At 40.9% G+C, this 23,904-nt stretch overlaps 1 protein-coding gene across 2 annotated transcripts in view; it reads right to left on the bottom strand.

Moving 5' to 3' along the window:
- The window catches only part of RYR3 (ryanodine receptor 3), a 565,081-nt gene that overhangs the window by 409,716 nt on the left and 131,461 nt on the right, over nucleotides 1-23,904 (bottom strand). The gene's annotated exons all lie outside the window — the stretch shown is intronic.

Genomic DNA, 23,904 nt, shown 5'->3' with positions numbered 1-23,904 from the left:
GAAGTTACGGAAAACAGCAAGGTGGGTTTTCAAAAAATTAAATATATAACTGCCATATGATGAAGCAATCCTGCTTCTGGATATAGATATCGATATCTATCGATAGATATAAATATACAGATCTATCTATCTATATATATATTTCCAAAGAAAATGTGATTAGTATCTCAAACAGATATCTAACTCCCATGTTCACTGCAGCACATTCACAATAGCCAAGATACAAAAACAACCTAAATGTTCATTGACAGATGAACAGATAAACAAAATGTGACACACACACACAATGAAATATTATTCAGCCTTAAAAAGAAGGGCATCCTGTCACTTGCAATAACACAGATGTTATGGGATCCTGGACAGCATTATGCTAGCTGAAATAAGCTATGTGCAGAAAGACAAATACTGCATGATCTCACTTTTTGCGGGATCTAAAATAGTCAAATTCATAGATGCAGCGTAGAATTGTGGTTGTCAGAGACAGGGGGATGGGGACAGTGGGAAGATGCTGGTCAAAGGGTAAAAAGTTTCAGTTATACAAGGTAAGTAAGTTCTGGAGCTCTAATGTACAGCATGGTGACTCTAATTGACAATACTCTATCTTATAATTGAGATTTGCTAAGAGGATACTTAAGTGTTATCACACACACACAAAGCTAAGAATGTGAGGTGATGGAAATATTCATTAGCTTGATTGTGGTGATCGCTGCACAATGTATATCAAAACATCAAGTTGATATCTTAAATAAAAATATATCAATTAAAATATAGGAAATGCATTATATACATTATACACTAAATATATATTATCTATATTTGTATATATTTACATACATATAAAGGTATATATATCTCCACCTCCCTACAATCTCTCTTCTGTAACTCTTTTGCTTGCTTGGTTTTAACTATACTGGCCCTCTCCTTAGAGCTCAAGTTTTTGAAGCATTATCCTCCCTCAAAACCTTGTACTTGCTGTTCCCTTCATGCAGGATGTTCTTCCCCCACATACCTGGAGGGCTCCCTCCCTCACTTCCTTTAGGTGTCTGCTCAAATGTCGCCTTGTCAGAAAGGCCTTCCCTGATCACCCCATATAAAATTATAACTCCATTTTCATGTTGCACTTCCAATCTTGCTTAATATTCTTTTCCAACCAGTATTTACCTCCTAACAATACAGGTTTACTTCTAATCTCTCTCCTCCTCATTAGAATGTAACCTTCATGCATATGATTCTGTTTACCATTGTATACTCAATGCCTGAAACAGTGCCTGGCATATGGTAGGCACTTGCGGAGTCACTGAACCAAAGATTCGTCGTTTTAGTTCTTACTAAGTAGTAATCCCCACAAAAACCTGGGAATTCATTACATTCTTTGGTCTCAGCTGGAATTGTTTGCTTACGGAGACTGACAAAACAGGCACCCACAGCTTACAGGACGCTTTGGGCTCCAGCAACACGGAGGACTGTTATAATTCCTCTTTACGACTTTTCCCATTACCAAGAAGGCAGAGGTTGGAGCTTGACCATAAAATCTACTCAGCCTCCCATGGCTTGATCTCTTAGAAAACTTGCAAGGGAGAGCAAAGGAGAAAGCCTTTCCCTGAGTTGATTAGGGAGATGTAGTGGCATACAGGCATTAGGGTTTACATATGCAATTCATTCTCTCTCAGGCAGAACATGCTGCTCTGTAACATGGAAGAATGCAGTGACCTATTACCCATGACGTTTTTCTCCAGAAATAATAATCAATTTGTTTAAGTTTTCTATTCTCATAGGATGGAAAAATAATGATCTCGTTGCTACCCAGAGAATTTCAGGCCCCACAGAAGGATTTTCTATAAAATGGTAACACTGATATTCTGGATACATCTCTCCCACCCAATCAGAACACAGCAGGTGAGTGACCACACCCAAAAGCTTGCACACACTCCTTTGGTTTCATTCTTTAGATACGACAGCCATGGAGAAGAATGAATGAGAGAAATCTCAAATACTACAGCAAATCATAATTTTTACTCTCTAACCTCAGAGGTAGCAATGGTCAATAACAAAGTTATGGCAGGAAAGTTTTGGTCTCTGGTTCTAACATTGTTCTGAATTTTTTTTTTTTTTTTTTTTTTTGAGATACGGTCTCACTCTGTCACCCAGGCTGGAGTGCAGTGGTGTGATGACAGTTCACTGCAGCCTCGACCTCCTGGGCTCAAGCAATCCTCCCACCTCAGCCTGCTGAGTAGCTGGGACTACAGGCATGCGCCTGGCTAATTTTTGTGTTTTTTTGTAGAGACGGGCTTTTGCCATGTTGCCCAGGCTGGTCTCAGACTTCTGGGCTCAAGCAATCAGCCTTCCGAAGTGCTAGGATTAGAGGTGTGTGAGCCACCACACACCTGACCTGAACCTTATTCGAAGAAGGACATATGACCAGGAAACTTTAACTCTTCATATTTCGATCATAAATGTTGATGAGTTTGTGGCTGTGTCTCCATCATATGATGCACTCTAAGCACTGTGGCCCCAAAGAGACAGAAGAGCATCTAAGTCTGAGGCTACCATGGCAGTAGCAGAGAGACCCTGACAAATTGTGCAATGGTATCTATGTTTGTATGTTATCAGATCTATGGCATCTGCATTTGTATGTCATTAGATACATTATTTATTTTTAAGTCTATTTATTTTCCTGTTTATCATTGGTTCTGGAATCTTTGGCTACTGAGTTAAGACATAATGTCTTCCCTGGGCCATACAACTGACCAACGACAAACCCATCTACTTTTAGCAAGATCTTCTAACAATACTTATCTTCAGGAGAGAGGGCCACAGCACATCCACTTTTGTTTTTTGGGAAATAACTAACCTATTGAGATTCTTTCTACTTGTAGTGCCTCATACAGGGTGCTTTCTGAGATTTTCCCCTTTAACGTCTGTAGAAAAAGTAAACAAAACTAAAATACTCGGCATGTAGGATACTCTTTGAATATCCTGTATGTGCACACTCACTGCAATTTACTGACAGATGTTGTCAGTAAATTTGTCAGAACAAAGCATCCAGCAATTTCCATACAAAATCTAATAACCAGGGAACACTACCTTTTTCAAAAAAAGATGCTCTATAAAGTTAGCAGATGTTAATGAAATTTATGGGCTGACTTTTAGAAGGTTAAATCTTTGAAAACAGGTCACTAACGGGAAAAATAAGTGTTTTCATAATTTAATGGAACATATAAGCCCTCTGAACTGTCCTGTCCAGGACTAGTTTCTTAAACAAACAAACAAACCAAAAAACATAAAACTTCCAGTTTTTTTTTCCAGCTCCATTCAGAACTAAATCATGCATTCATTCAAGAAATATTTATTTTATGGTATTGGATATGGTGGTGAACAAGGCAGGCATGGCATCCACCTTTATGGAGGTCACATTCCAGGTGGATAAAGAGCCCAGCTTATATATTAGCTTAGACAGGCTTGGGGTTGCACTGGTTTGCAGAGATGATGACATAATTCAGGACCAGAAGAATCTGAGTAAGACAGCAGGAAGAACACACGGATGTTTGGGCTACTTTTTTCTCTTCCCTGACAACTTTTCTGCCCCAGGCTGAGCTGCTGTGAGTAAATGTTTCCATTGGAAAACTTATCCCTTTATGTTGCAACTCATATTTCTTATTTAATTCCTCTCTCACCAGAATATTTAGGCTTAGAAGGCAAGGATCATATCCTGCCCATCTCCATCTGTTTATCTTGTATCCCTAATACCGATCATACAGAAAACATGTTAAAAGTATTCATTGAATTAAAATAATGGTTAGGAGAAATAACAGATTCGAATTGTGGGTCAAATAGGACAAAAAGCTGTGAACCCAAAGTATCTAAAAGTAGAATCAAAACCAGACACTGTCCAGGGTTATAAGACATTGCCTCGTGGAGAGACAAAGTACCCGTGAAACTGGAGTGAAGCCTATTTCTGCTGACAGAATTCTCCTCAACTCATTCTCCTGTGGTGGGACTCAGTGTTTAGTTCCCAGGGTCTAGTCTGTGGTTAAAAGTTGGATATTAGAAGGCCGGGTGCGGTGGCTCACGCCTGTAATCCCAGCACTTTGGGAGGCCGAGATGGGCGGATCACGAGGTCAGGAGATCGAGACCATCCTGGCTAACACGGTGAAACCCCGTCTCTACTAAAAATACAAAAAATTAGCTGGGCGTGGTGGCGGGCGCCTGTAGTTCCAGCTACTTGGGAGGCTGAGACAGGAGAATGGTGTGAATCCGGGAGGCGGAGCTTGCAGTGAGTCGAGATCGCGCCACTGCACTCCAGCCTGGGTGACAGAGCAAGACTCCATCTCAAAAAAAAAAAAAAAAAAAAAGTGGATATTATGTGCCACAAATTCCCACACTTGAAGGCTGTGATACAGTGGGGCTCTTCCTATCACAAATCACAGAATAAACAGCACTTAGGGAAGGGGTGGGCCAAGCAGGAAACAAATTTACCAAGACCCCTCCAGGCACTGGTTTGAGTACTTTATAGTTCATAAACTCCTAAAAATTCTGTTCCAGATAGTTGTCATTATGCCCATTTTACAGGTAAAGGCACTTAAGCTTGGGTTCAGACGTATTAAGTCACTGCTCAGAGCAAGACGGCGATTTCTTTTGTTAGTTATTCCTTAATGTATCATGCATTTATTCAGTGCCCATTACACACCATGCAGTACTAGGCCCTCAGAATACAAGAAAGCTTCAAATTTAGTAAGTAGTGCTGTAAATCCAGTTCTGTATGACTCGCTAGGTCCTCAGAATACAAGAAAGCTTCAAATTTAGTAAGTAGGGGTGTAAATCCAGTTCTGTGTGACTCCAAACTTCAAGTTCTTCCCAATTTACACAAGGCTCTTTTGTGAAGAAAGCATTTCAGTCAGTTGCATACCAAATGTAAGAGTTGCAATATGTCCATCACTCACCACTCCCACTTAGTGATACTACTTTTTCAACTTCTTACTCATAGTGTAGCAGTGGGCATTGCAGCTGGAAGGCTTTAGTTAAAGGAGCAGCTTCCCTTTCTTAAATAAAATATGAACAACCAATTGTTTCTCCACCTTAAGTTTAATGAAAACACAGCTTCAAGCCTAGGGGCCATTCTCTCTGTCCCCTACCATGTCCAATCACTCTGCTGACCTGCTGACCATATGCCCTGCCATAAAAATTTCTGGAGCATATTCTAACAACAGGCTCAGAAAATGCACCTGTACACTGCAACAAAAGGTTAAATCTGTAACCTTTTATTCTGTATTTTTCTGTATTCTTAGAGTGCTTAGCCAAACCAAAATCTAGTTTAAAAACCAATAAAATTAGAAGCATATGAGATACAGTTAATTTATTTAAGCATGACTGCTTGATTCCTTTTGTAACCGAGACTAGAATCTGTTCCATATCCTCATCATATTGCTTTTTTCCCTCTAAATATAATCATGTCTGGCTTTGAATCCTCACTTGCAATAATTTCAATCTCAGTCATGTTTGGAGAAGCTTTCCCCTCCCTAGAGCTGTTTAATAATCCCAGGAGAATTATATAGTATACACATTTAGAGCAAGGCAGCTGGTCTTCAGTTAAAGATTGCTGTCAAGATACCCACTGTCCAAGCCTGCATGGTCCATGTGATGGCAGGTGTCTACCACCTCATCACCATTTTCAGCCACAGACTGTGATACCCAAAGTCTTGGTGGCTTCAGGGTCAGTGCCCAGGTCTTTAGCATTTTGGCCCTCATAGACCCTATGTCTCCTGGAGAGAATAATGGTCAGGGTTGCAGGTTTCTGCCACCTATTAAGCCCTGCCGTGCTCTTACACCAGTCTTAAACCAGAAAGCACAGCTTTCCCCGGTTTGACCATTTAGTCTCAACTTGTCCAAGCCTCAGGGACATCTTACTAATACCACCTGAATTTTTATCTCCAAGAGACTTTGAGAATTAAGTCTCAGCTCTGCCACATGGCAAAAGGGAACCCCAGGTCTCCAGGATACAAATCCTTGCTTGCCCGGGTGAGGAAGGGACAGAAGATACAACTTATTTTTATTCTGTATTTTTTTTACCAGAATTTTTCTCCTTCTGATGAGTCTACAGGAAAAGAACAAACTTAGCTCTGCTGTGAAGCCGTGGGGCTCAACCATATGTGAGCATCATACTCATCTGAAGCACCCGTAAAAATATATTGATGCCTGGGCCCTAGCCCAATCCAAATGAATGAGAATCTCTGGGGAAGGGTGGATGCTGGGCCGGGTATCGAAGCACTTCCCAGGTGACAGACACCAGTGAGGGTGGAGGACTCCTCTATTGACTCAGGTCAGAAGTGATAGCTGGGGAAGTTAGAGAAGGTTGGTAGATATATACTAATACAGGCATAACATCACAGGGGAAAATAAATGAGTTCTGGATATGACAAAAAGAAGGCAGTGGTGGGAAAGATCAGGTATTGGGTCTTCATTTCCTTTCAATCAAGAATCCAAAGGCTAGGCCATTGTTGACCCCAGAAAACGCCAGTCACCAAAGGCTATTGTTTACAGGTCCCTCATTTGGTACACTACTCTAAAACAGAGCCTGGTTTCTTTTTTCTCAAGGCCTTTATAATACTGCCTCATAGGACTAGTCCCCTGGCTACAGGGACTAGATAGGAAGATGATAGGTCAGCTTTAAGTGAATCATCAAGAGAAACTAAACACCTTACAGACTTCTCCAGAACTAGGGAATCATGAACTTACAATGAACTGAGAAGTTCAAAACAAGAAAAGTAGCTGTATTAGTCATGGTTCTCCAGAGAAACAGAGCCAATAGGAGATATACACACACAAATATACACACAGATTATGAGAACTGGCTCATGTGTTTATGGAAGCTGAGAAGTCCCACGATGTGGCCTCTGCAGGCTGAGAACCAGGAAAGCTGGTGATATAAGTAGTCCTGGAGTTCAAAGTCCCAAGAACCAGGAGTACCAACATCCAAGGGCAGACAAAAATAGATGTCCCAGCTCAAAGACAGAGAGAGTGGGAGAATTTGCCCTTCCTCTGCTTTTTTGTTCTATTTAGGCCTTCAGATGGGATGATGCCCCCTCACGTTGATGAGGGTGAGTACAAAGTGTTAATTGATCTCCTCCTATCCCACTGTCTACCCTCCCCAGCCCCTGGTAACCACTCTTCTTTCTTTACTCAGCTTACTGATTTAAGTGCTCATCTCTTCCAGAAACACACTCACAGACACACCCAGAAATAATGTTTTACCAGCTATCTGGGCATCCCTTACCCAGTCAAGTTGACACCATAGAATTAACCATCACACTAGCCAAGCAACCAGCAAGAACTTATTGAATGTTCTCAATGTACCTGGCACTACTGACAGGAAACGTGCTGATCCTTATTTTCCTTTCCCCAATCCACTCCCAAACTGCTCCAAGACAAGGTGTGAATGATTTTCTGACAGCTTCAAAGGACAGTAAGTAAAACTATTTTAACTTTTAAAATGAACACATAATTGCACATGTCTGTGGGGTAGAGTGTGATGTTTCAATATATGTGTATGTTGTATGATGATCAAATCAGGGTATGTATTGTATGTGTATGTTCTATGTGTATGTTGTATGATGATCAAATCAGGGTATTATCCATCACCTCACACATGTATCACTTCTTGGCAATGAAAACATTCAAAATCCTTTCTTCTAGCTATTTTAAAGTATACGATATTGTGAATCGCAGTCACCCTACTGTGCCACAGAACAGGAGAACTTATTCCTCCTAACCATAACTTTTTACCCATTGATCAATCTCTTATCCTCTTTCCCCTTCTCCTTAACAGCCTTTGGTAACCACTATTCCATACTCTACTTCCGTGAGGTCAATTTCTTTAGATTTCACATATGTGTGATACTGGTCTTTCTGTGCCTGGCTTATTTCACTTAACATAATGTCCTTCAGGCTCGTCTATGCTGCTGCAGATGACAGGACTTTATTCTTTACGGCTGAAGAGTATTCCATTGTGTATACATATTACATTTTCTTCATCTATTCATCCACTGACAGACACAAGTTGATTCCATATCTTGGCTATTGTAGATAGTGCTGCATAAGACTACAGATATCTCTTTGACATACTGATTTCAAAAAGAATCAAGGTCTCTCTCCCACAACACATTTCCTTCTCAGCAGCAGGAGTCAGAATGCCTAAATAATGTTTAAAGCTAATATGTATGTATCTTAATTTTCTTTTGGCACATTTTTTTTCCATTTGAAATAGGGAAATAAATTTTAATCTTCTTCCCCAAATTTGGAGAAAACATAGTTACGCAATGGTATTATACAATGTCAAATAATACATGTAAATGTATTCCAAACATTTAAAAAACCACAGTTCACCTACAGGTAGCTACCTATTTGTTGAACACAAACAAAATTCTAGTCATTATGCAGTATTTATTGTCCCAGGAATGGAGAGACTTTGTAACTTTGGATTGTAATTGTCTAAGTCAGTTTAGAATTAAACACCAAAATTCACATCTTTTATCTAAAGCAAATTAATGATATAGAATGGCCCCTATTTTATCATACAACTGCAACTACTTGTTGTTCTGATGATTTCTGATTCAGCACTGAGCCACTGAAACAACACAGCAAGAGATTTCACCAGGAACAGGAAAAAGCAACACTCATCTCTAGCAAAACCCTGAGAAGGTGCTCGTGGCCTCATTTCTCATGCTTTGTCATTATCAAGTTCTTTTGTGCAAATGTAACCTCCAAACCAAGATAAGGGATGGAAAAATGGTCGACGTGGAAGTGGAATCAGTGTTTAGGAGTGAAGCATCTCAGGAGCCACTGAATCCAAACCTCTCAGGAATTCAAGACAGAAGTTCAAACTGCTCTCTTTGCAAGGGAAGAAATTCACATGCACAGCACCAAAAGATAACCTGTACAACCAATCACACAGCAGGGCTTATAAAAAAAGATGTAATGCTATTTTGCACACTTCTTTTTCTGATTAAAAACTTCCTCTGTCACGTGCTTGCCCACTCTGCCTACAAACAGTCAGTGTCCATTAACTAGTTAATCCTCTTGGCATTCTGCACGATCAATTCTTTGGGCTCTATTGAAGTTATTCAGCCTGGAGCATTCCAAGCAGAAGAGAAATTTATTATTCATCTGCAGCTATGGGAAGGATTGATAAATGGAAGATGGTAACCATCCATTATCCAGCGAAGTGACAATAAGACAGAATAGCCCTAAAAATATAGCAGACGAGACTGAAATGAGATATGAGAAAGGAATTACTGAAAGTGAGGGTTAAACACTACTATAAGTTTTCAAGATTAGATTACAGTTATTCACACACAGAATACAGAACTATCTTCTCTGAGATATTTGAAATGTCTTGTGATTAATATTCTGTAAGAATACAATCTAAGGAAACAGTCATTAACAAAATGTTATATTTGGTCAATGTATCCAGTTTTAGAGTCTTGATGTTTGTGTACTGATGGACTTGAGCTTCGTGGCTGCATACACACTTAAGCCTGCCTCCATTATGTTTAGTGTGGAATTATGTGCAATAAATAGGAAATAAAATATTTTTCCTGTTCTTTATTTAACAAGGTAGACATTTGTGTCTAATACTTTTTTTTTCCAGGATCAATATCCAGAGACCAAGTTTCTTGGGCTCTGTTCCTATGACAAAGCTGCATCCATTTGTTCTACAATGTGTGATATTGTCTGTTCCTGCAGCCAATTGCTTTCACTTTAGATGGCCAGGAACTTCCAATTTGTCCTATCTGAGGGACACCTTCTGACCTGGTCTTACTTGACCTCTCTATGTGGCAAGGGACACTGTAAATCTCTTCATTTTTCTGGAAACCATCTTTTCTTTTGGCCTCTAAGGCACATACTCCTCTCCTGTAAAGCTTCCCATCCTCTCATTCAGCCTCTTGTGCCTTTAGAGGTAGAATTCCTCAGGCTCTGTCCTCGGGCCCTGCTCTTCTCACATTACTTACCAAGTGACTCCATCCGAAATGACGATTAACTCAAATCTCTTTATTTATGACCCCTAAACATCTTATCTGACCTCTAGACCCTATGTTAGATTGCAGGCTGCCAGTCATTTCCTTTGGATGCCCCGACACACTGCAAGTCAGTTCATCCAAAACTCACATCATAATTGTTCCTTCCCACAGGTGTTTCTTCTGCCCTCCCTACACAGTGACAGGTGTCATCATTCACCCACACACCCATGGAGAAACCTGGAAGTCATCCACAGCTGTTCTGTGTTACACATTCAATTAGAATTTCCTTTGCTTCTCTCCGTCCCCACTGCTGTTTTCCTAGTTTAGGCACCTAGGATTTCTATGACAGCTTCCTTACTGAGCCCAGCCTTGTTTCTCTCTTCTCTGCTCCAGACACAGTGATATCCTAAAAGACAAATCTCAGCAGCTCACTACATTGCTTAAAACTCTTCCATAGTTTGCCAATAACATTCAGGTTTTATAGCTGAAGTTCAAGTTCCTCCTCACCTGGTTCCTGCTCTCTTCTCTATAGCCTCAGTTCCTACCCGCCCTCACCAGCCCTGACCCAAATGCTCAACTTCAGTGCAATGGAGCTACTTGCTGCAGTGCCACACGTACTCTTATCTCTGAGCCCTTGTTTATGCTGTTCTTTTGGCCTAGGATGCATGCCTCTATCACACTCCTCATTTTCTCAGGCTTGCATCATATATATTATCTAATCTGGGAGGGTCCATCACTGTGCATCTATAGTGCTCCCTGCATACTTCTGGGACTACATTTATTATCTTGTACCTTAACTGCTGTTTCGCTTGTCTGCCTCCTTCTCCTGGTTATAAGATCCTTGGAGATGGCAACCGTGTCTGACTCATCTCCATGCCGAGGATAAGGCCTAGCAGAGAGGATATGCTCAGTAAATGCTTAATGACTGGATGATTGAGTTTAGCTTGGCCAGGGTCTTAAGTTTAAACTCAGCATGTTACCGCCAATATAGTCACAGGTTAACTTCTGGTTTTTATTTTTTAGTCCAGGCTACTGTATGGGGAAAGTAGGTAGAAAGAAAAGGCCAATGTTACCTGCAGTGGGATAACAGTCAAGTTTAAACAGTTTTACAAGCAAGCACCTTAACTGCCTCCTCTGGCCAGTTTAGTTTGCAGACACTCAGCCAGAGCACCATGACTCCTTCTTATCCTTCAATTTCTCTCTTTACTGGATGCTCCACGTCAACAGGAGCCATGTTTTCCAGTACTCCAGCATCTTTGCAGAACTTTGTCAAGTGAGCCTCTCACCTCACAAATCACTGAAGGAACAGACCAGAGGGACAGCCTCCAGCCGCAGGCAGAATTCTTATGATGTCTGCTTAGATTCTGAGCTATTGCCAATTTTCAGGTCCAGTACCACTCTCCAAGCCTCAACCTGGCAAGAACTCAATAGTTCCTCATTCAAAACGAGTCAATCATTTGCCCACTGGATCCTAGGAAAGGACCCAATGAAAAGAAAAGGCTGTGTTTGACTCACTGTTCCTCTCCAACAGAGTCAAAGGGTTAATCATTTGTGTGCAGTCTGGGTTCCTTGATTGTAAATTAACATTTTTTTCATATGCAAACATGGGAAGACGTTAGTATTATTTCCCTAATCCTTCTTTTAGAAACAATATCCTTATTTTTCTTTTCATAGAAATATCAGGAAACTGTGTGTCAACTGTTGCAGAAACACAAAGACGATGCAACTCCACATGCATATTTTCCAAGTATACCAGGATTTGTCGTATAGTAGACAGTTAACATTTGTATACAGATATACATTCTTAGGGAGAATCATCACTATACTATAGCAGTTGTTCCTTTTTGCATCAAACCTACAGAACTGTTGTAGGTCTTATTTTATATTTCTGCTTTTTTATGGACAAGCAATCAATATATGACTTTCTCACCCAGGCAATCATGGAAGCAAATGTTGTTTCCTTCAGCCACATACAATGGTAGGAATATTATGCAGAGACTGCTCTAGAATATACAAAAGTCCCCAAGCAGCTAAAGTACTTTTAAAGCTGAAAAATGCTGGTAAAATCAACTACATCTGGGCCAGAATGAGGTAAATCGACACAGAATGCCTAAAAGCCATCTGAATAGTAGTTAAGGTTTATTTTTTTCTACAAATCTTACTTTAATATAGCACTTAACCTTTCAAATGTTCTTAAGCCAACAAATGGATGATTTAATAAAGGTCTTAGTTTATTTTGAGCTTTGAGATAGAACTTGTTGCTTGACTATATTCCATTTTGAAGCTTTGGCCTGCAGTTCAGGCTGCTGCCCCTAAGGAAAAAAAAAAAAAACCCTAGTTTCAAGTGCAGCAAACCTCACTGGAGTCTTCAAAGGAAGGAAAAAGGTTGGAGCCAGGAGGCTTTTGGCAAGTGTTGGTATGAAGATTTGCTTGCAGACAAGTCAAACATTCAGAGAGTGAGCCTCCATTGACCCTAACAGATTGCTGGAGGTTTTTCCGTAATTAGGAATAAGGTATTATGATTTTTTTTTTTTTTTTTTTTTTTTTTTTTTTTTGAGACAGAGTCTCGCTCTGTCGCCCAGGCTGGAGTGCAGTGGCGCAATCTCGGCTCACTGCAAGCTCCGCTTCCCGGGTTCACGCCATTCTCCTGCCTCAGCCTCTCCGAGTAGCTGGGACTACAGGCGCCCGCCACCACGCCCGGCTAAGTTTTTGTATTTTTAGTAGAGACGGGGTTTCACCGTGGTCTTGATCTCCTGACCTCGTGATCCGCCCGCCTCGGCCTCCCAAAGTGCTGGGATTACAAGCGTGAGCCACCGCACCCGGCCAATGTTTTTAAAGTCTGTCTTGTTCATTCATTAATTTCACTACTTTAATTTTCATATAAAATCCATTATAGCAGAGTAGTGAAAACTACCAGGCTCTGAAATCAGACTGTTTGGGTTGGAATCTTCTCCCCTGAACCTCACCATGTGACTTCTGGCAATTTTTTTAACCTCTCACACCTCAATTTTTGTGGCTGTGAAATGGAAATAATAATAATAATAGTAATTTATTCACACATTGTTTGAGGATTAAATGAGTTAGTAAATATAAAACCTCCAAAACAGTACTTGTATCTAACAAGTACTCAATAGATATTGGTATTTTGTTAATATTCTATCATTATATTTCAGAAGCCCTTTAAGAATAACCAATACTCAATGGCCTATGTCTCCTTATAACAATAGAAATAGTCTGATTTTCATAGACATATTATTTCTAAAGTTGCAGCCAAGATTTAGAAGAAATAGGACTGATTTTTTTTTCTCTTTGGTTGCTTTTCTGGAAACTGAGATGCTGCTTTAAATCTAAGCAATATAAATTATCCTCAATAGATTACCAACCCAAAGCCACAGTATCAGTCCTGCTTTGGAAAGTTGGAAGTTAAAAAGAAATATCTTGTGTCTGTCCTGCAATGAACTGGCAGCACGCTGGGTGATCACCAGGGCTGAACCAACAATGAGAAACATTCCCTTTCAGCCCTGATTTGTACCCCATAACTGAGCTTACTCTAAAAGAAAGGCTGGATCGCAGCCTTTGGAACCAATTTTAATTCTGAAAGAGGCAAACACACATGGCCTGGCCCCAGAGTCTTGTTCCACTATCATGTCTGTTTGGTTGCTGGAGCATGGAGGCCCTTTCCTGGCCTTCAACCAGACTTCAGTGCCTTAGACAGATTGATTAAGTCTGTGATTGTGCTTTAATTTTTAAAAAGACAACAGAATGAAATTCCAAAGACTCCGGTTTGAGTACTGATTATTCACTGGCTGCACGGCTTTGAGCAAATCCCTTAATTTTATGAGCTTTATCAACTGAAGTTAATAATGACCAAGTCAAAGTGAAGAGTAACAATCATACGTGAAGATGCATCCTATAAACTATAAAGCAGAAATATTAATAACTCAAATTTTCAGCCTTCAACTTTTTTAGTCTCTCAGTTTGCATGGGATTCCATCTTCCTTGCTATGTCACTCTGGACTTGATTCCTGTCTGGACTGGACTAGGCTTGTCTCTGGACTTGACTGTAACCTAAAGATCTTCCAGCCTCTTTTCCATCCTGGCAAATTCTGGCATGCTGCTGCAGACGTCACTGACGCATTAATAATTCTGGAGTTAACATAACCTGCTTGTCTGCCTCAGTCACGTGATTGTGGAGCACATTTTACTCCAGTTTTTTTTTTTTGTTGTTTTTTGTTGTTGTTGTTTTCAAAATTTAGGTTCCTTTTCCATGACAATCTTGACAATTTATAACAGAGCTATGCAGCCAGTGGTCACTCTCATCTGTTCATTTTATATTGTCCAGCCTCTGTCAGGCTAAGCTAATGGGAACTGTCACTATCCTGAAAGATAAGTGGGGAAGGGGTAGAGAGAGAAAGGAGCAGAATAGGGTGCCCGTTTGAATAGAGGTAATGACAGGTCACTGCTATCTACTGGGGGAAAGGGGAAGGAAGCCACCATTTATGGAGTGCCTGTTATGTACCAGCTCTGTGCCAGGCACTTTATAAACAGTACTTTATTAAACACTGACAATGATCTCATTTGCATTTTACATGCGAGAAAACTAGTAAGGCTCAGACTATCTGTTATTTACCCAAAGCTACACAGTAGTAGAGATGAAATGAGATTCCAGGTTTGCCAGCACAGACTTGCCTCTAACAACATTGGGTGTTTCAGATGCTGCAAGGAGTATCCAGTAAGGACCACAGGATGTTCCATTCTGCTTCCCTCAGTGATCACAGCAAACCTCTGAGGGAATGGGAGCAGGCATTGGAACTTACAAGCCAGAAAGCCACCAAACATGCGTCCTACCTTGGGGCCTTGAGGAGTAAGTGGAATAGGAGACACACAGGATTGCACTGTTTTCTGTGGTTTGCAGCACATGTTTTAGAAGCCCCCCTTTTTCTCGGCACATGCACATGAACTAGGGATGACTAAAACCCATTTACTTGACATGAAATTCATGAAGCCAGGACTCAGTACTCCGCAAGATAAGGATCCTGCAAGGTCTGCAGTGTAAATAAAGGATACATACGTAGCCCATAAGCTGACATTATATTAAAAAAAAAAAACCCTCAAAAAATTCAAGAGCAGAGGGTGCAAGGAGCTCAAGGAGCTCTGCCCAGGAATAGACAACGTCACTCTGCTCCGAACAGTTTCATCTCAGCACCTTGGGCTCTGTAAACTGCTGTGTGGAAAACTCTGACTTAGACAAGCTTGAGATGAGGGCTGGAGGCAGGAGTGTCTGGCTGCTTGCAAAGCTACAGGGTGTACAGCCTGGGGCTTGGTGGCATCCAGTCCCTGCCCTCTCTGCCTTCTAACCTTAGAAATCCATTGTGGTTATAAACTCACAATCAGAGTCTTGTTTTCCCAAATAAAGTACAGCCATTAGATTCAAGAACTAATTATTTAGCAGGATTTTTATCTCTAAGGACATCACAGAATCTCAGATTCTTGGTCAGACATCTGAGCCCACTAAGCTGTGTCTGAGTGAAGCCATGCAGGGTGTGGATGCCCCTGGAATTCTCCCATTTGAGAAGTGTAACTGCCAATGCTCACAGTTGCTGGCTCTTTTTTTTTTTTTTTTTTTTTTTTTTTTTTTTTTTTTTTTAGGTATTAATGCTTCAGCTGCAGTAAGGACAGGAAAAAGTGGGATTGAGATAACAGAGATAATTTACGGATACTTTGCCTCTAGAAGGGAAGGGCAGGGCTGCCACTAAGCAATAATTCAAACTAGGTTTAAGTTTCCTTTTGGGTATTCTCCACCTCATCCAGACCCTATTCTACTTCCTCAGCTGCCTTTGTCCCCCTCCTCCCGGTCCCGCCCAGGATTTGGGGGATCTTTATGCTTCCCTCTGGTTAAATACCTTCCTTCCACACCAGCAGGAACACCATCTTTGAAGCAAAGACATCCATGCTCGAAAATGACTGACCTACCCTATACACCTTGCCAAAACTTCCGTTCTCTTGACGTTATCGCAAAAAGCAATCTGATTAAACTTTAAGGAACAATCAGAACTCTTTCAGGTTTCATTATGGCATTTGTGTTATTTTTATATTCAGCATGGGACAGCACATGACACTGTTACATTTTAAAATACGTTACTAATAAAACAAATGTATTTCTATAATATATTTAGTATTCTGCCCCCCATTCACACTAGGTTATGTAGAAACCTCTTGAATAGCCTTCAGTGATTCCTGCCTCCTGGGGTTCACACCCTTGTGCAATCCTTGCCCGGTGAGTATGGGCTGGACCTAGTGGCTTGATTCACGATGTCATTGCCAAGATTATGTTACAAGGAGACTGTGAGTTTTACATTGTATGACCCCTCTTTCTCTCTCGCTTGATCACTGTGGAATCCACTGCCTTATGGAGGGGCTCATGTGGTCAGGAATGGATGTCTCTGGTTAACAGCCAATGAGAACCAGAGGTCTGTCCCAGCTAGGTGAGTAAGCTTGGAAGTAGATCCTCCCCCAGTGGACCACTAAGGTGACCACAGCCCGCACTGACACCTTGATTCAGCCCTGTGGGAGAACCAGAGCTAGAGGATGCAGCCAAACCACACCCAGATTCCAGACCTACAGGAACTGGGGTAATAAATTTGTTGAAGTTGCTAAGTTTGGGGATAATTTGCCACTCAGCAATAGACAACTAATTACTCTCTCTGCCACAAGTTTTGAGTAGTGAAACTCTTCCCAGGACTACTTCTCAGGCCCTTGCGTCACGAATACTTGACATGTGTGACACCACTTCCCTTTCTAAACCTGTGGAAGACAAGGATAATCAGTGATCACGTTCTCTCCCCACACTCCAGGCAGCTGCAGCAACTTCCAATCAGCTGCAATGGGCAACCCAGACAGGGCCATTGACCCTCAGGAGCTGACCGCACAACAAAGGTCCTGCCACCTGTCCACCTCCTCACCCAATGAGGCCAGAATCCGCTTCCCAGAACCGTCATTCTCTTACTCTTTGATTGTTTTTTCTCTTACTCTTTGATTGTTTCCTCCCCTATTTCACTGAAATAGTGAAAATACAGATTAAAATTGATTTCTGGATAAACTGCACCTTTGGTCCAGCAGCAAAAGGCCCTCATCATTACTTTGTCACCATCTGTGGAAACTCTTGTGCATACTTTTTATTTTATGTACATTTCCTTGTTAGTACTCAGCCACCTTCAAATCTCGCTCTCAAGGCTTTGCCTTTTTCACTTCAGAAATACCTGTTTCTCTGAGAAGTCTACACATGAACAAATGACTGGCCTCCTTCACCCTTTCAGGGTCCTATTCTTGTTCACTGGTAGATTGGGTAGCCTCAGGGCAAAAGGTATTATCCTGCTCTTAGTTCCACTGAAACATGACTCTGATCTGGAAAAGGGAGAGGAGCAAAAAGCAGTCATGAAACACAAACTGCCTCCATATTCTCGAGGCCAGCAGCTGGCCAGACGCCTGCTTCCCTGAGAGGGGCTGCTCATCCTCCCGGAGGCCCTCACTGGAAGACTCAGCCACCTCAAGTCACTGGGAACCAAGACAAGAGAGAAGAAACTGAGGCCAGCTTGGTCTGAAACAAAACCTCAGATAATTTGCTTTGCTCTAATTTAACCTCATTGTAAAAGGCATGTAAGTTGAAATTACAGTACAGGACCATTTTCTATCTCTTACATTGGTAATTTTAGAAAATATCATATTGTTATTATTATCCTGTCTCTGCTACTTTTTAATTTGGGGGACCCAACTTGGGCAAATTACTTAATTCACTGAGCCTCAAAAAGAGATTTGAGTTTAACCCATGGTAAGTGCATGCTAAATGGTACTTATTACTATTATCATCTATTGAAGTAAACAAAAAGTTATGAGCTGAGCTTTAGAATTATGCTGAACAAAAGAACTTTCAGTGATGATGGAAATGGTCCGTACTCTGTGGCCACTAGTCATGTGTGGCTATTGAGCACTTGAAATGTGTCAGATGTCACTGGGGAACTGAATTTTTATTTTATTTTAGTTAATTTAACTTTGCCTAGCTACATGTAGCTAGTGGCCTCCATCCTGGACAATCTTATCTGTGACAGTGCTTTCAAGGACGATCTTATCTGTGAAAAGGCCCATCATCTCATGTCCTTCCCAGAGGGAGCACAACGCAATGCCTGCTCTGACCGGAGTGCTGCAAAATACAACCTTGACCTCTTATGAAGTCCAAAACCCCAATACTGCTCGGAGGAAAGTAAGTGGGCGTGGGGTGGGGAAGGAAGTCCTTTCAGGGAAAGAGAATGCTCCTGACCCACCATTAACAGAATGTCCAGTTCTCCTATTGCTTTGAAGACTGCCCAGTTCATACCCATTTATCCCCATTCTCAACCAGTCACCCTAATGGCTACTGGCTGAATGAAATCAGGGGGTTCTCTGTGTGAAGGTAATTAGAGTACAGGAATTTATCATCATGAATACCAAGTTCTAAGCAATGAACAAAAGATTACCTTTATTGACACTACATGAAATAGAAGCTGTCTCCAAACTAATACTAACACGTGTACATCCAACCTTTTCTTTTACTAAGCACTTATTCTATGCCAGGCTAAATAATAGGATGCAAAGTTGTAAACAGCCTTTGGCCTCATTTCTCTCATTCTAATCAGGGCTGCAGATGCAAGTAAAGAACTGTGGTGCAGGGTGAGACGTACTCTACAATGGCATAAAAGAGTCTGCCTTCAACTCCATTTGTTGTGGAAAGAGCAGGAAAAAAGTTTTCTAAGAGCAAGAGGCAACTGAGCAAGGTGGTGAAGGCATTGGAGAAACTGCCTTCTACAATGTATGTAAGGGAAGGAAGAGTAACAACTGTTAATGATACTAAAGTGCTAAAAGGAAGTTGCAAGTTTCTGCACTAGAGTGAGTTTTCTGGCGGAACTAATTAAGATTGGTATACTATTATGGGCTGAACTGCGCTTCTCCAAAATTCGTATGTGGAAGTCCTAACCTAGAGTACCTCAGAATTGACCATATTTTGAAACAATGTTTTATAAATAGTAATTAAGGTAAAATTAGGTCATATGGTGGGCCCTAATCCAATCTCACTGGTATCTTTAGAAGAAGAGATCAGGACACAGACACACACAGAGGGCCGACCATGTGAAGACACAGAGAGAAGACAGTCATCATCTACAAGCCAAGGAGAGAGGCCTCAGAAGAAACCAAATCTGTTGACACCTTGATCTCGGAATTCCAGCCTCTATAACTGTGGGAAAATAGATTTCTGCTAAGCCACCCAATCTATGGACTTTATTGTGGCAGCTCTAGCAAACAAATACAAACACATTAAGCTTATTTTCATACCCAACTTTCACCCATGTAAAGAAATATTAGTATTTATTCTAAAGCTTCCATAACTGAGAGGGAAGAGCTCAGTTGTCCTAAGTCTTCAATTTAGAAAGAAAATCTCAATCTCATGCTTGGTTCTTGGGAGGAGAACACTCTAATTTGAGCAAGAGAATCAGAAAAGCAGAAGTTAGTGAGGTCAGTGGTAATTAAACGAATTTTCTCCAGGTGGCAGAAATAGTTCCTAGTTTTCATTCTCCACCTCGCCATGGATAAAGTAAATATTAAGTGTGGAAATCACTTTTAAGAAATTGCCTCCATTATCCTCAGGACTCTAATAAAATCTGGACAATCACACTTAAGCCACTCCTGAGAGTTCATGTAAAGGTTTCAAGGAAGCAAGTCTACAGCATTTCCTACTAACGCGTCTCAGGTTCCCAGAACATTCAGGATCTTAATGTTACATAACGTAAAGTCACTTCTTTTGCTCTTTATAACAGTACAAAAATCACATCGATTTTCTTCTGTCTGTAACATGTACAAATCCAGTACCTAATAAGGATGAACTAACTTGACTTTTAACTTTTATTAAAAAACAAACAAACATTGAATTCTTCCTTTGTGTTGCTTCCTAGAATCTCAAATGGCTTTCGTGTGTGTGTGTGTGTGTGTGTGTGTGTGTCTGTGTGTGTGTGTGTGTGTGTATGTGTCTGTGTGTGGGGGGGGAAAGGGTGGTATTTATTTTTGTAGAAAAATGAGATGAGGAGGGACAGGAATTTATATTCATCACCTGAGATTGAAAAACAGAAGTGCAGGTTCCCCAGAATTTAATATTTACTAAATCTAAGGTCTACACCATGTCTCTGCTACATTCCCTAGAGGGGACCTAGATCAGGAAAAATCAGACATGTGTCTCTACTGGGCTGGCTGCTTATAGGCATTTCAGCATGAGTATGTCAAAAACAGATCTTGTCATTTTGTCTCCTGTCTCCTGTCTCCCCCATCTCTGAAAATACCAGCATTCACCCAGTTGTTCAAAACCTCAAACTTAAGATTCCTTCTTGATTCCTCCCGCATCCTTATTCCTCAATATCCAGTCCATCAGCGTTTCCTATCACTGCCAACTCCAAGACATATCCCATGTGCCCCCTTCGCATCACCCTCACTGCTGAGTCTCTGGCCCAAGCTCTCACCACCTCTGCTCTGACCACTGCAGTGGCTTCTCAACTCACCTTCCTGCTTCTATTCTTGGTCCTTCCAGCCTGCTGCCTTGGCCAAGAATGGAATCTTTGCAAAATGTAAATGAAATACCACTCTTCTGCTAAATATCCTTTGATAGCGTCCTTTTAGGATAAATCCAAACACCTTATAGTGCCCTCCAACGCCTTACATAGGCTACCAATTGTCTTCACTTCCACTTCAGCTATCAGCATTCTCCCATCAGGGCACAGGGCCGGCTCACACCAGCTTTTATTCAGCTTCTTGAATGTGACAAGCCTTTCCCTTTCAGGGCTGCTGAACTTACTGTGCTCTCCACCTTCAATGCTCTTTTGCCAGCTTTGCTGTGTGGCTGGTTGACTCACTGCTCAGGTCTAAGCCTCCAATGTAATTGCCCCAACTAAGACAGCTCTTTGCCCTTATTCTTCCTCACACCATTGCTAATATGTATCAGAGCACCTGCCACAATCCTTACTTATTCATGAGCTTACTTGTCTCTTCTCTCCTAGTATGTAAACTCCTTGAGGGCAGGGAGGCTCTGTCTCCTTCATCCCCATATGTCTAGCGCTAAGCTATGTGCAAGCTAGTGCTCAGTTGATAGGTGCTGAACAAACATAACCAAGGAGCGGGGTCTATGGTTTTATCACATGTCAAGGCACTTACATTTTCCTATTGCTCTGAAAACAATAAATGAAATTAGCAAAATAAATATTTCTTAAACCTTTGGTTTTTCAGAAAGCAAATTAAAATGCAAATTGGCTGAACTTGAGGGGACTGCTTAGAAAACTTCCTGTTCTAACAAGCTTTTTGCTCACAGAGCAGAATAATTAGTGTCACCTGTCTACAACAGGTCTGTGACAGCCTCTTGGCCCTAGCTTTGTACACGAACCCCACAAGGAACCCACGAAATGGAGAAAAAAATCCCACCAAAAACTTTTTCCTATGGGTCTCAATTTGGTTTTCCTGACTAAAAATTTAATTTCCAAAGAATGCTAACCACGAAGCCCTCAAATTCATTTCAGGCACCCTGGGGGCATCTTGCAATTATCATTCCAATATAACCTACAGGGTGTGGGTAACTAGATTTCACACAGCGGCTGCCTCCTGCAATATCTATGGTGTGTCGGAATGGAATAGATTTTCAAGCTGTCACATAGAGAACCCCAGATGAACTGTCAACACAGAGGCTGAAATCTCCAAAAATGATAACAGGAGCTAAGGATGATGGCAGAAAACAAGAGGAGAGTTATAAGGAAAATGTGATAAACAGCTTCCTGCTTCCTGGGCATGTGGCAGAGGCACAGCCAGTGAATTCCTGATGAGTGAGCAAAGTGGGCCCATTTATTTTGTGTCTGTTCCATCATTTCCAGACTCAGGTGCCCCATGTCTTGTAAAACAATAAAAGACCTGACAACCTGATAATTACTACTCTGAACAGTGTCAGAGGAGCAATGTCTTTACTGTCCTAGGTAAGCAACACACAATAGGATACTGTCATGTCATGAGGCGCTGTTTTCTAATTTCTTGGGTGGAAAGAGTGGTTAATCTCTTTTTAAATGCATTGCAAACTTTGCTTTACTAAACATCCTATATTAAATAAAATTTAGCCATTTTTTACAACTTAGGCTCATCATAATAAAATTATGTTGTGTTCTTAATGTTGCTGGTAGCCTACAGGGCACACTGATTTTTCCATTTTTCTGACTTCCAGGGTTTAGTTTATTTTTTAGCTGTCAACTAGAAATGCTGCACTTTTGTCTATGCAGTTTTTTTTGTTTTTTTGAGGTGGAGTCTCACTATCTCACCCAGGCTGGAGTGCAGTGGTGCAATCTCAGCTCACTGCAACCTCCTCCCCCCTGGTTCAAGCAATTCTCCCACCTCAGCCTCCAGAGTAGCTGGGATTACAGACGTGTGCCACAACACCCAGCTAATTTTGTATTTTTAGTAGAAACGAGGGTTTCACGATGTTGGCCATGCTGGTCTCAAACTCCTGACCTTAAGTGATCCGCCCGCCTCGGCCTCCCACAGTGCTGGGATTACAGGCATGAGCCACTGCACCTGGCCTCGTTTATGAAGTTTGTAATTCCCTTCTTTCTCCTACCTTCTAATGTGTCTGGAAATCACCATTATCAGGACAAGTAGAACAACTGTATTCTACTGTAAGAGCAAATATGCTTTGTTATAGCCCCTTGTGGTGGACAAACACATGGATTTAGTGTTTTGGCTTTGTAGCATCTATTTTGGCTGTCCAGAGGCTTTTGCTTATTATTATCAATTATGTTTTAAATATTTACAGATACTGGATGAGTGACCTCCGGATAAACGAAGTATTGCTATGGTTGAAATTTCTGTCTAAAGCCTATTTGGCTTGAGGAAGCCATATAAACAACATGTGGCATTTTCAGGCCATGTGCAACCTGCTGATATGGTCAGGTGGCTATAACCTGTGGTTTTAATTGTCTTTGTTATCAGCATCACCATTATTACGTGGCACTTCTTTGCAAACTCACTCCCCTACTTAATTCCGCTAGAAGCAGAAAACCACTACACACTGAAATTCTCAAATATAGTTCTTTGAAGTCGTTTCTTTTCAAATTTTAGAAGCAAAGAGGCATTATATACACTTAAATTTTTAAACTACCTAATATTAATCAGAATAAAAATAATAAGCAAACATGCTCAAAGGTAAATTGTAGTTCCCAGAGAACATAAAAGTGAGACAGCATAAAACAATGTAATTAATTCATGGTGGAAATTTCAACTGCTTGACTGAAATATTGTTTTTACAACCATCTTTTAGCTATATTTCCTCTCTTAGAAAAAAAGGTAATTTATTACATTAATTAATGTATCATTGGAGTCAACTTTCACACACAAATGTAAGGAATAGATAATACCTAATTGAGAATTTGAAAATTGTTTTTGCGTGGCACACACTCAGAAGTCACTCACTGACACTAATACCAGTTTCTGGGTTTGATGTCTCTCTGGCTTCATCTTACAGGTAACAGACCACGACCCAGCTGAGCAGTAGACAAAATGAAACTCAGAAATTCCTATGGAGAATCCAAGAAGTGATAACTTGCTGAATGACATTCCAATGATATGTCTGAAAAATTACAATGAACATGTTTTTTCTCTTCTTATCCTGTGTCTTCTCTTTCCTACTCTCAAGGAAATAATTCAGTCACCATCAAGAGGCTCTCATGGAATCCAATACGGCAACCAGGTAAGGATCTGGGACAGGTAATTCACATTCAACAGCAGTAAGGTCTTCAGACATTTGCAGAAATAAAGTAGAAGAAAGTATCCAAATGTATAAAGTAGG

Source organism: Symphalangus syndactylus, chromosome 5 (genome assembly GCF_028878055.3).
Source record: "Symphalangus syndactylus isolate Jambi chromosome 5, NHGRI_mSymSyn1-v2.1_pri, whole genome shotgun sequence".
Classification (NCBI taxonomy): Eukaryota; Metazoa; Chordata; class Mammalia; order Primates; family Hylobatidae; genus Symphalangus; species Symphalangus syndactylus.
This window is presented reverse-complemented; position numbering and strand designations above follow the sequence as displayed.